Source organism: Cololabis saira, chromosome 24 (assembly GCF_033807715.1).
Source record: "Cololabis saira isolate AMF1-May2022 chromosome 24, fColSai1.1, whole genome shotgun sequence".
NCBI lineage: Eukaryota > Metazoa > Chordata > Actinopteri > Beloniformes > Belonidae > Cololabis > Cololabis saira.
Window position 1 is genome coordinate 18,033,384 of NC_084610.1, and position 11,208 is coordinate 18,044,591.

The window sequence follows — 11,208 nt, forward strand, 5'->3', positions numbered from 1 at the left end:
TCTCTGGCATAGGTCAGAATAGATGTGAAGAGATGTGTGTCTGAAAAAAGAAGCATTTCTCTGATCCCTTTATTCAAAACAGTGAAAGGAAGGAGGCTAGTACCTAGTACACTAGTACCTACTCAGCCCGACTCGACTCGCCACGCTTCATCTCGACTTGAATCATCGCCTTGCCCTCGTTTCTTTTCAATACCCAGATGAGAAGTAGGAGGTTGGAGTGAAGCTGCTGTGACGTATTTGATTGTGTATCTAAACGAAGAAGACAACAACACTAAAGATGTAGAACCTGGAGGAAATGATAAATGTGCTGCTGGGTCTGTGGCTTGTGTTCGATATCAAGTTAAAAGTTGCGTCCCGTTTTGAGCTCTGAACTTTTACTTATGTAAGGCTGGTGTAGAGTTAAGCCTTACCTTATTAAATTAAACCTTTTTCGGGTCGTGAGTAGGATAAACAGAGGACAACTTCTGCTGAGTTTGAGAGTACTTTACTGTCCGCTCAACAGTGTAGGATTTTAGAGCATCAACACAGCACCTAGTGCCGTACTGTGGCGTATCACTCCGCCCAATCTAAAACAGACTAATCACTACAGATAAACTGACTAGTGTCATTATAGTCCCTGATTTACATCAGAATATAAAGAATATACTTATAAAATAATGAACCCTGAATTACCAAAATAACCTTCTTAACAAAAATAAATCTCCTCTTACACTTATAAGGTGAGCATGAATCAATCTTTTTTATGATGTAAAATTGTATGTAGCATTTATTTATTTATTTATTTAATTTTAGTTGTTAAATTTCTGGAAAAGAAAAAAGTCAAATCATACATGAGAGAAACTATTCAGTTTGTGGCAAAATATTTTTATTGTATGAAACTGAAGATGCATAATGCAAACCTGACATTTACTTTTAGTTCAGTTTGTGGAAAATGGTTGGCCTGGCTTTCTCTTTAAAACTTAAACAGTTATAAAGCATTACAAACTGTAACAATAGGGCAAACGTACAGTATTGTTTTGTATTTTGTGTCTTTCAAATAAAAGCAATTTTTTTCCAGTCATATGTTCCTCATTCAAGGTTGTTAAAAAATACTGCTATAATATCGTATCTTATCGTTATCGTGACCTCAATATCGTGTATCGTACTGTATCGTGAGATTAGTGTATCGTTACACCCCTACTCTTTCACTGATTTCAACATCCTGACTCAGACGTCTGACTCCAACCCCCCGACCAATCGGTGTCCTGTAATGTGGTGATGTCAGATACAGTCGACTCAGCCGCTTAGAACCTCGGCAGAATAGTTACAGAAAAGTATCTACTCGGTACGTTAGACCCTTAGTGGGAAAAGCGCAAAAGCGAGTTGAGTCAGGCTGAGTAGGTACTAGTGGAAAAGCACCATAACGGAACTGCTCTGCCTTCATCTATTTATGGCTGGGTTTTGCCTCATGGACAATGTGGGCTCTGCACAGCAACGTGTGCAGTCTTTTTACAGTTAATTAATTGAATTTCAAATGGCTTTTGGTACTAACAAATGCAAAAGACAGTCATTATCATCTTTTTCTCATCCGTGCCTCAATAAGTAGTGAAACCCGATTCCCCTGTCAACCGTGCACTGTGCCAGCGTGCACAACCAGAGGCCCGTCGTGTTCCCACAGGAAATGGAGAGAAACAAAACAAAGTCTGCCAAAACAGAACAAACAAAAACAAAGAAACCCAGTTAGCCATTAAGTGCAGAGCGGCGCGCAGGCCTGCTCCTTGTGGGATGGCGTGCAGTCTCAGGAAATAGGAACCCCCCCCACGGATAGCTGAATCTTAAAAGAGATGTCTCTTCAATTCATCAGCTTCTCCGTTTTTCTTTTATGCAGCAGTCGGGCAAACAGAGACTGCTTCAGCCCACTCCAAATGTCCTCCGCTTCAAAAAAATGCACAGACACACCAAGAATCAATATATTAACCAATTTACAAGTGAGTCGATCGGAAAATCCCTAAAATCAGGAAGCCAGATGAGTTACAAGCCCAACTCTAAATAAGATAGAAGACTGTGTAAAATGTAAACAGAGTGCTATGATTTGCAAATGTCATAAAACTAACACTTATTCATAATACATTTTGGAAAACATATTAAATGTTCAAAGTAAGATTATTAACCATTTCATGAAAAATATTTTGAGTTTATTTCAGATTTGATCGCAGCAAAATCTAATCATCTGAAAAGTTGTGACGTTACAATGTCTATCACTGCCTAGCTTTTCATGGGCTCGTGGAAAGCTAATTTCATTTTTTTTCATCTTTTTAATAGGCTATAAATTTTAATTCACTGATGGAACTGATTTATAATCCTACGGAAGAGTATTAGGGCCAGGCAGGAGAAAAATAAAAATAATATTTTATAGGAGGAAGATTTTTTTTCATTATGCACTTTGAGAAAAAAGTCAAAATGTCGAGATTAATGTTGAAGTAAAATTTCGAGAAAAAAATCGATATGTTGAGAAAAAAGCCGAATTGGCTTTACGATATTGATTTGAAACACATATCACACATATGCAGTTGCATAACTTCAGAAATGTACCCTTAACGTTACACTCCAAGGATGTAAGTTAGTTAGTTAGTTAGTTAGTTACGGCTGCTGCTGCATAGCTGTCAGTCGCTCTCCCTACTGGATTTGAGGAGACATTTCCACTTTATTGTATTCCAACTTTATTCTCGAAATTTCGACTTTATTCTTGAAATTGTATTTCAACATTTCAACTTTTTCTCGAAGTGCACAATAAAAAAAAACATCTTCCCCTCTCAAATATTTTTTCTCCTGCATGGCCCTAATACTCTTCAGTAAAAATGTCTCACTTTACACATTTAATATGCTCTCTATGTACTGTTGTGAATAAACTATGGATTTATGCTAATTGAAAATCTGAGTATTTAGCTTTTGTAAGATAAATTTACACATACACCTTTTTTTAAACAACAGCTATCGGCTCTTTCAACATCTATCTCTCAGCACTTCTGAATAATAGCAGAATAATAGCTTCTTACTGGACTTTAAAATTATAATAAAGTCATAAAGCTGCCAACAAATGTTGTTCTAATACTTCCTAGCTAATAAACTGTGGCTTCTCCCAAGGAGGGTCTGGTACCACACATCTGCTTGTCCCCCAAACACCCGCCCTGGGAGCCAGCGCTGAGATGTGTGGCCTGACAGCTCGTGTAGCATGAGCTGCTGGGAGCTAGTAGTAGATGTTGGGCCTCATCCACCCACCAGGCCCAACATCTACACCCCCTCCTGGGCTCAGCTTCCACTCTGGTCCTTCCTGAAGTCAAATATAACATGACAGATTGACACCATCCAGGGACGGCAGACATTTCTGCACTTTCGCTGCACTGCAATGAGATTCCAGATCTGTGAAGGCAGATTTGTACGCTAAGAACCCCCTTGATCTTAGCTATGTCTAGGTTTTTCTTTGAATTTCAATCACGCGCCACTCATTTCATTCCAAATGGCAGCAAGAGACATCAATAAAAGGCTTCTCACTTGCTTTAAACCTCGCTGAGCTTTAACCCTTGTGCTGTCTTCAGGTCAAAATGACCTAATTCTCCTATCCTTCTTTCCTCCTGCTCTCTCCTTCCTTCTTCCCTTCCTCTTTTCTCCCTTCCTTCCTTCTTTTCTCACTTCCTCCCTTCCTTCCTTCTTTCCTTCTTTTCTCCCTTCCTTCCTTCTTTCCTCCTGCTCTCTCCTTCCTTCTTTCCTTCCTCTTTTCTCCCTTCCTTCCTTCCTTCCTTACTTCCTTCCTTCCTTCTTCCCTTCCTCTTTTCTCCCTTCCGTCCTTCCTTCCTTCCTTCTTTCCTTCCTTCCTTCCTTCCCTTCCTCTTTTCTCCCTTCCTTCCTCCCTTCCTTCTTTCCTTCTTTCCTCCCTTCCTTCTTTTCTTCCTTCCTTCCTTCTTTCCTCCTGCTCTCTCCTTCCTTCTTCCCTTCCTCTTTTCTCCCTTCCTTCCTTCTTTCCTCCCTTCCTTTTTTTCTCCCTCCCTTCCTTCTTTCCTTGGTTTCTCCCTCCCTCCCTCCCTCCCTCCCTCCCTTCCTTCCTTCCTTCCTTCTTCCCTTCCTCTTTTCTCCCTTCCTTCCTTCCTTCCTTTCTTCCTCCCTTCCTTATTTTCTCCCTTCCTTCTTTCCTCCTGCTCTCTCTTTCCTTCTTCCCTTTTGTCTTTTCTCCCTTCCTTCCTTCTTTCCTTGTTTTTCTCCCTTCCTTCCTTCCTTCCTTTTCTCCCATCCTCCCATCCTCCCTTCCTTATTTTCTTCCTTGTTTCCTTCCTTCCTTCCTTCCTTCCTTCCTTCCTTCCTTCCTTCCTTTTCTCCCATCCTCCCATCCTCCCTTCCTTATTTCCTTCCTCCCTCCCTCCCTCCCTCCCTCCCTCCCTCCCTCCCTTCCTTCCTTCCTTCCTTCCTTCCTTCCTTCCTTCCTTCCTTCCTTCCTTCCTTCCTTCCTTCCTTCCTTCCTTCCTTCCTTCCTTCCTTCCTTCCTTCCTTCCTTCCTTCCTTCCTTCCTTCCTTCCTTCCTTCCTTCCTTCCTTCCTTCCTTCCTTCCTTCCTTCCTTCCTTCCTTCCTTCCTTCCTTCCTTCCTTCCTTCCTTCCTTCCTTCCTTCCTTCCTTCCTTCCTTCCTTCCTTCCTTCCTTCCTTCCTTCCTTCCTTCCTTCCTTCCTTCCTTCCTTCCTTCCTTCCTTCCTTCCTCCCTCCTCGACCCGAAGACAGCACAGGGGTTAACGGGCCCCACACTTAGTGGATAGGTTCCCAAGTTTTCAATTGTTCCTGAAAAAACCCTCCAAGAGACATGTAGGACACTTTTTTCCAAAAGCTGACATAATTCCCTCACTTTTGATAAAATTTGTGTTGTGTTTTCATACGACTGCCAGACAATACAGAACAAAACCTCTGTAAATCATTGTCTTTACACCTCTGTTTACACACGCTGGTTTTATGGGTGGTGATTGCATCTCAATTCCATTTTTTTCCTCTTGTTTTAGGTGGTTACTCTTTTGAAACAGGTGTTAAAGCTTTATTCCAAAAGTCTTCTAAGGTACAGTAAATGCAGCAAGATGTTAAATTGGGTGAATATAAAGACAAAAAGGTTGGTTATTGTGACTCTAATGTGGGTGTGTGATGTCACAGTACCCTACAAAAAGCTCAATAGATTGTTGACTGGCATATTTACAGACTGCAATGGCAATAAACAGTGACAAAGTTGTGTCATGTTGGAATTGCTGCGTTGGGTGTCTCTAGAAACACCCACATGTCTGCCATGCACAGAAATGGCATTTTTTTCATAATGCATCCCCTTTGATGCTGATCTCACATGTCAGTAACCAGGACAGACATGGAAATCAGAGTCTGTGCATTAAAATAACCGTACCCACTCACATATGGCGCTTTTCCACTAGTACCTACTCAGCCCGGCTCGCCTCGGTTTGGTGCTTTTCCACTAGGGGTCTAACGTGCCGAGTAGATACTTTTTCTGTAACTACTCTGCCGAAGTTCTAAGTAGGGGTGTGCAAACAAGGGTACCTCACGATTCGATTCGATTTCCATTATTGGAGCTTCGATTCTTCGTTTATAACGATTGTCGATTCGATTCGATTATTGGTGCCACTATTCTTCGATTATTGTGATTTTTAATGCTTTTTTCCATACAAGATTGATTTTGTCTTCATCTGTGGCTACATTTGTAAATTAATAGCCAATCAATTAACTCAGTTCCTCTAACAACACTCATTAAGTAAATAACAATGAGTGTTTATTTATTTTATGACTTTTTTATGACTTTTTGTAAACATTTGCTCTTTGACTTTCTTAACTTTGATCAGAGAAAGCTGCACTTGCATGAGAGCCCTCTCTGAAAACGGTCAAGCCCTGGATTTAGTGAATTCATTAATTCAAGTAAACAAGATATGTACTTCCATCAAATTTATTTAGTGTAAACATATCTGCCATATTTCAAGTTAAGAATAAGAAATGTGCATTCTTGAAAATGAAATGATTCAGCAGCTTATTCAGTCTGGAATCTGGATAGGATAACTTAAAAAAAAAAAAAAAAAATTATTTTTTTTTAATTAATCGATTCCAAATCGTCACGTGACACATCGCGATGCATCGACACATCGATGAATTGCACCCACCTCTAGTTCTAAGCGGCTGAGTCGGCTGTATCTGACATCATCACACTACAGGCCACCGATTGGTCGGGGGGTTGGAGTCAGACGTCAGACGACATAAAATTAAAAAGTGTCGCCACTTGAAGCTTTTCTCTCTCTCATGTTTTAACTTGATATCGAACACAAGCCCCAGACCCAGCAGCACATATATCATCTCCTCCAGGTTCTACATCTTTAGTGTTGTTGTCTTCCTTGTTTAGATCACACAATCAATAATCACAGCAGCTTCACTCCAACCTCCTTCTTCTGCTCCAGGTGCTGAATAGAGGGAATGTGCATGACATCACAGATGCGACTTCACAGCGGGTTTCGCCCACTGAGTTGTGCGATCGTCTGTACTCATAGATTTAGCAAGAAATCAGAGTTATCATTTTACACACTGCCGAAAAATAAGCTTAAGAGAGACAAATGGATTGCTGCAATTCGCAGAAACAACTGGATTCCAGGCACTGAAACGTGGATTTGCGGTTCCCATTTTGTATCAGGTAATGTTGGATTTTTGGGGAGCTAACGTTAAACGGTCAAATCATAAAGTTCGGGGTCCTCATCACTTTAATTTCACCAACAAATCCTGCCTTGAAGTAGGACCAAGTGTCAAGACTTTTGTATGTCTTCAAGCTTTGCTTCGTGTATTTCCCCGGCGTATAAATTAAGTACATATAAATATCAGGAAACTGGATTCGTGGCCAAATATTAATGTCCATGGACCACTGGTTCTTCAGGTAACTGTACGGGTCATTGTCAAGTCCAACTGCCTTTAATTTTAGCCGATAATCCGCTGTTATCCCGTCTTCTCCACAGTTTCCCTACTAGTTGCAGCCATTTTTGCCACTCAGTGTGAGTAAGGGGCCGTGGTCCAGTGGGAAAGTTACGTCAATGCATACCCTCTATTGTTATGGAAAAGAAACCAGGCCAAGTTGAGTAGATCCGAGTAGGTGCTAGTGGAAAAGCGCCATTAGTGCACGCATGTGCAACGCTCCCACTGCTTTCGCATCATGGACAGGTCGTTCGCTGTCCAAGGTGCTGCAAAGACAACCCAGCTGCCCCCAAAAACCCCCGAAAAACCCGCTTCAATACATCCTAAACAAACACAAAGCGTCCTTGGAGACTCGTTTCCGTCTGGTAGATCCATCTGAGCTGCTCAGATTTACCAACACAATCTCAGCTGACATGGAGTCAAAAGAGGAGAGAGAAAGAGACCACTGCAAAATACTATCTGGCCACTAAGAACCTGGCACATATTTAGAAAGTGCTTGACAGGAATAACTCCATCACGTTTATCACGTTCAGATACCCGGGTGTCCGTGTTGAGTGTTAACGATGACCTTAAGACACTCCGTTGACGTTTCCAACCCCCCGTGGGGGCCTGCTCGGCTCCAGATGTGCTTTCAAATCGTCTTGTTTATTGATTTTTAACCGCTCAATGATTACAGGCGGACTTGTTAATTCAAAAGAGCCAAGGAAGCTCGTTAAAAGCCCCCAAACAAAAGCTGTATACCTTAGTTGTGGCGGTATCAGAGGGAGCAGCTGTCGCCATGTTGATCCAGTGTCTCCGCGGAAATCACACTTCAAGGGTCGGATTAGGGACAAAAAGAGCGCAGGTCGAAAATGGTGACTCCAGACCTCAATATACCAGCGGCAGAACTAATTCATGAGCAAACATCCACGACTAAAAGGCAAGCCTGTGAGCAGATAGACATACGAACACACGCCGGTGAGCGACACCGTCACCCCCACCTGGATACCGGTTGCCAACAAACGAAGCTCCCTGGAAACACACTTGGTCCCAGCCATGGAGAATAAACGCCTCTAAACAAACAAAGTGTATTCAATTTGATACATTAATAAGAGAAATAACTTCTCCGAGCCTGGCTGGACTCCTTAAAGGGGACTTATTATGAAAAACAAGTTGTTTTTTTTGCTTTAACATATATAAAGTGGTCTCCCCTCAGCCTGCCAACTCAGAGAAGGAGGAAAGCAACCAAATTCTGCAGTGTCTGTACAGCCGCCCGGATGAGCCGTCCAGTGTGATGTGGATCTACGAGCCGTTCAGATTCTGCTCCCGTTGTTACGTAACCAAAATGCAATTTTTATCGGTTGGCCTCTGATGCGTGAAACCACGCCCACAACTAACCGTGTCCTAACTGCATGCAAGCGTCCAACTATCGCGTCGCACTGCGTGACATCGGACGCTCTCTGTCAACACTGAAACCGTTAATATGCAGTTCTGTTATTAATTGTTGTTCAACTCTAACAGGCCATATTATTGTGCTGAACTTGCTAACTGACCTCCCTCAACGGTTTAACAGTAGCTAGAGTACATTAACAGAAGCTAACGGTAAATTAACGTCTGCTCAGCATCCTGACAAAACACACAAAAATAACGGTCAGAAACTTCCAGCTGTCTGTCCATCTCCCTCCAGCAGCTGCCACTTTATTGAAGTTTTTGTAGTGAAATGAGGAGGAATCATAGAGATAACTTCTCATTTCAGCTAACTGGACCAGCCGTTCCTCATCCATGACTGTTTCCTACAGCGCTTTCAACCGGCTTTCAAAGCGTGCGACAGGAAAAAATAGAAGCAGGGCGTCCGACAAATGTTCAGCTCAAAACGGCGCGCCTGCGTTGCTCGCGGCCAGTTAGGACAGTCAAATAGAAAATAAAGCAATGGAATTGATTTTGTCACATCGCATCCAGTTAGGACACAGTGTTAAAACTCCGCCGGCCGGAGCTTCCGCCATTTTTTCGTAGTGGTGTATCGCGTCATTGAGGCAGCCAATCAGCACAGAGCCTCATTATCATAGCCCCGCCCACTCAGAATCCCGCATAGATAATGAAGTTAGAGAATGGGAAGATAAAGACATGGTTTAGAGGCTGAATTTCTCTTTTATTTAGCAAAAACAATCAAAAGCTTGTTTTTAAGACATTCAAGGCCTGTTTAAAATAGGTATTAGATGCCATAATAGGTCCCCTTTAAGAGAGACAAATGGATCGCTGCAATTCGCAGAAACAACTGGATTCCAGGCACCGAAACGTGGATTTGTGGTACCCATTTTGTATCAGGTAATGTTGGATTTTTGGGTAGCTAACGTTAAACGGTCAAATCAAAAAAGTTCGGTGTCCTCATCATTTTAATTTCTACAACAAATCCTGCCTTGAAGTAGGACCAAGCATCAAGACTTTTGTAAGCCTTCAAGCTTTGCTTCGTGTATTTCCCCAGCGTAGAAATGAAGTACATATAAATATCAGAAACTCGATTAGTGGTCAAATATTAATGTCCATGGACCACTGGTTCTTGGGGTAACTGTACGGGTCACTGTCAAGTCCAACTGCCTTTAATTTAAGCCATTTTTTCGTAGCAGTGTATCGCGTCATTCAGGTAGCCAATCAGCACAGAGCCTCATTGTCATAGCCCCGCCCACTCAGAATCCCACATAGAGAATGAGGTTAGAGACTGGGAAGATAAAGACATGGCTCAGAGGCTGAATTTCTAATTTATTTAGCAAAAACAATCAAAAGCTTGTTTTTAAGACATTCAAGGCCTGTTTAAAATAGGTATTAGATGCCATAATAGGTCCCCTTTAAGATCATTTCAAACGACGAATCCACGTCTGAAGTGGGGTGTTAAGATGTAGAGATTTACAGAAGGATAAATAGGTATAAATAAAAGACGTTGACTATTATGAACCACTGAAATGGCTCTGAATGGCTGTGAATGGGTTTAAATGGGTATGAATGGGTCTGAATGGCTCTGAAAGGTCTGGGCGCGCCCTCGCCAGATGTGTTTCTGTTGCCTGTCATGACCGCCGTGCACGGAAAGGGCTGGCCCGAACCAAAAATAGAAAAGGGAGCTTGTCTCCGTCACCTCAACCTGTGGCTACCTGTCTGAAAGCTAAATAAATGCCCCTTTTTTGCGTCACGCATGTTGGGATAAGGCTGGTTTCCAGGGCGACGCAACCCGTGGCCATTAGAGATGTCCTCCCCTCCCAGCACTTCGGGAAAGGACGCTTTCAATTCGGGCTTTTCTATTCTAATCATTGTCATTATTTTCGTGTATTTGCTCCCATTTAGTGCACAGACGCAGTATAAACTGCACACGTTATAATTCAGACGGGTATTCATGTTGTAAAGTGGAAAAAAAAACGTTTGTAAATTGTTAGAACCTGAGGCAATACGTGCAATATGGGCATAAACGCATAATGTAAAAAATACGAAACTGAAGAGGCTTTGATGATCGACGTCATCTCACACTGAGAGTTCATTCCTCACGAAACACTTAAAAAAAAATGTTTTACTGTCACAGAAACGCATTAAAACAGAATCTCTCGGAAATAAAATAAAAATAAATAAATAAAATATTAATAATAATAATAATTACAAATAAAAGATTGTCAAAAAGGATGAGACTCACCACCTTCACGGTGCCCAGCAGGTGGGGACCCTTGAAGTAGATCCCATGTCCAAAAGAATAAAAAAAGGTGGACAGGCAGTCGGTTTCGAGGCTTGATCCTCTTTTCCCCCTCTTCGAGAAATCCACGTCCAGGGTTAATGGATGATCATTTAATAAGCGCTCCCTCTGATGTTTATGTTTTGAGCCACCAGCCCTGGCTTTTCCGTGGAGAAATCAATGCGCGCTTCCGGTTGGTTAAGCATCGCAGTGACTGTCACAAAATGGCCTGAGCGGCTCCGCGAAAAATCACAGTCAAGCACAGCAGAAACCGGTTCACAAGTCTCACACACGCACTAGACACGGCAAATGTTTGGAATACCGGCGACAAGTGCATCATCTTTCTTCCTCCAAGCTGTTGCTCTGATCTCTCATCACTCAGAATCTCAGAGTAATTAATCACTGTGCAATAATAATAATAACCACAATCATATGCTGTAACAATTGCACCTTTCAATAACCATTTCTACCTCATACTGCTGCACCTTTCACTTTTTAAAATGGTATATTTTATTATTATTTATTATAAATTATTATTATTATTATTATTATTATTATTAT

The 11,208-nt window shown here is 41.9% G+C and overlaps 1 protein-coding gene across 4 annotated transcripts in view; it reads right to left on the minus strand.

Moving 5' to 3' along the window:
- The window catches only part of scn1lab (sodium channel, voltage-gated, type I like, alpha b), a 97,028-nt gene extending 86,132 nt beyond the window's left edge, over positions 1-10,896 (minus strand). For 2 of the 4 annotated variants that reach the window (XM_061716169.1, XM_061716165.1), the window contains exon 1: positions 10,612-10,896. The gene's annotated coding sequence lies outside the window, so the exon portion shown is untranslated. Of the gene's footprint in view, positions 1-103; positions 553-10,611 lie in introns of those variants that run through there. The other 2 variants (XM_061716166.1, XM_061716168.1) reach the window with 2 other exon arrangements.
- Positions 10,897-11,208: the final 312 nt, after the last annotated feature.